Source organism: Polistes dominula, unplaced genomic scaffold (genome assembly GCF_049000335.1).
Source record: "Polistes dominula isolate Pdom_NZ unplaced genomic scaffold, Pdom_raw_medaka contig_68, whole genome shotgun sequence".
Taxonomy (NCBI): domain Eukaryota; kingdom Metazoa; phylum Arthropoda; class Insecta; order Hymenoptera; family Vespidae; genus Polistes; species Polistes dominula.
The window spans coordinates 55,757-57,675 of NW_028301034.1; the positions used below are offsets into that span (position 1 = coordinate 55,757).

At 40.1% G+C, this 1,919-nt stretch overlaps 1 long non-coding RNA gene across 1 annotated transcript; it reads right to left on the minus strand.

The window, feature by feature from the left end:
• Positions 1-440: 440 nt before the first annotated feature.
• LOC149031839 (uncharacterized) lies at positions 441-1,518 on the minus strand. Its single transcript, XR_016177268.1, has 2 exons — positions 764-1,518; positions 441-697 (listed from the first exon to the last, which is right to left on the minus strand). It is a non-coding gene; the product is annotated as an uncharacterized LOC149031839 (long non-coding RNA).
• Positions 1,519-1,919: the final 401 nt, after the last annotated feature.

Below are 1,919 nucleotides of genomic sequence, written 5' to 3' on the forward strand. Positions count from 1 at the left end.
ATTATTTGTTGGTGATGATGTAGGAGCATTAAGTGTAAAGATGATGTATTATTTGGCGCTGCTAATGGAATATTATTCGATGATGCAGAAGTCGCTGCCGAAGACGATTCAAAGGGATTTTGTAAATAAGCGACTGTATCATGTTGTCGTGATTACAGCACAAATGGTGTCGATTCGGACACGATTTCCGAACACGCTGTTCGGAATTATTGATTCGCGATCGTTTAACTGCGGCATACACATAATCGTCAACCGTACCGCGTACCGGCTTGATTATTAAATTATGGCCAGAGTGGCATGTTTCTTTTGCAACATCGCGTCTATGGCTATAGCGCTGTTGACTAAAGCAACGAGAAAGCCCAAAAAAGAGGACAATAACGCTAGGTGATTGAGAATTGTTTGTTGATCCATGTGTTAGGTCGTTTAACAAATAACACAACTCCATTAAATTCTCATTTATTATTTTTCTCCCACAACCGTACTATATTACATATTGAGAATGTCATAGTAGTCGGGTGTGAAAATTACAATAGTTTTATTATAAAGCAATGCCGGTCCCGACACATTGGCCAACACATCCATACTCTTGATGAACATGGTGTTGGGTGGTAAGGATGCTGTCGATATTTCACGACTATTGTGGGACTGTGTTCACGACTAATGCGGCTATGTCGTTGCATCGTATGTGCTCCCAAACCTACAAAAAATACCCACATGTAATGGATGTTGTAGAAGCGAGAGTGAGAGTGAATAACTAACATACCTCTTTAGACATATTAATAAGTTTTTGGCAGCGTTCAATTGCCCTGATCATATTTAATAAAGAACTTCGAATGTTTCTTTAGCGGTTCTACCAGTTGTCGGATTCTCATGCAAAATATCCATCCAATGCCCAGGAGGGAATGTTGGTTGGTATGTTCTTCTTACTTACAGCTCGTGGGAAGATGGACTTGACGACATTGCGAATCCACGTTTTGTTCGAATAATGAGTCTAATTTTGTTTTCTATTGACACGCTTCAGTAGATGCTTATTGCAAAGTGTTACGCTACCCTGACCGTCTGTAATAATGTGAAGCTTCATAATAATAATTATAATAGCTAACAACCGTTTTGGTAATTTCTCCCAAAATTCGTCATTCTCGTTGCCCACGTTATACATCTTTTGTGCATAAATTGTGGTCTCTTTGACTGGGACAATATGGTAGAGCGTTCGAGTGTCAGGACCACCGACTTCGCAGCTGGAAGACTTGTGCAAGTGGTAGGACCATCGATTAATAGTTCCCAGTATCGAATCGACCATCGTCTATATTTTTGTGTTTCTCAAAGATCGAACTACGTATGCCTTTCCCATGAACGAATCGACGTATCCGTTGATATTCTTACATGATACATTTACATTAAAATTGGCTCACTCCAATGGGACGGATTTGAGTGTGCACATAAAAGGTGCCAGTAAATATAGAGAGACTTTGCAGTGTACCATTTGGAAAGTGCCAATTGACGAAGCGAGACTATTTGATTTTGCCACCATAGTCGATCTAATAATCACCCATAAGATAGTATATTTTCGAAATTTGCCGATAAATTATAATCGTCTATTTGACAATGTTTTCTGTAGGTGGAAGGATACGATCCGGGCTAACGCCCGAATGCGAAAATCTATCCAAGGGCATTAAATTGGCTTCAATCGTGTCGGTAATTGTCATTCTCATTGCTCTTGTGTTTCTTGCCAGTGCCATTATTTACGGCATGAAGAAAACACCGTCTACCATGGCCGAAGGTGCAGCCGCGACAGACACATCTAAGAAGAATAAGATAATATCATGGCTTATGATTGGAGCTACGGGAACATTAGCCCGTTATCATTGCTCATTGGTGTGTGGCAATATGCAATAGTATCGAAAACGGTTAATAACTGT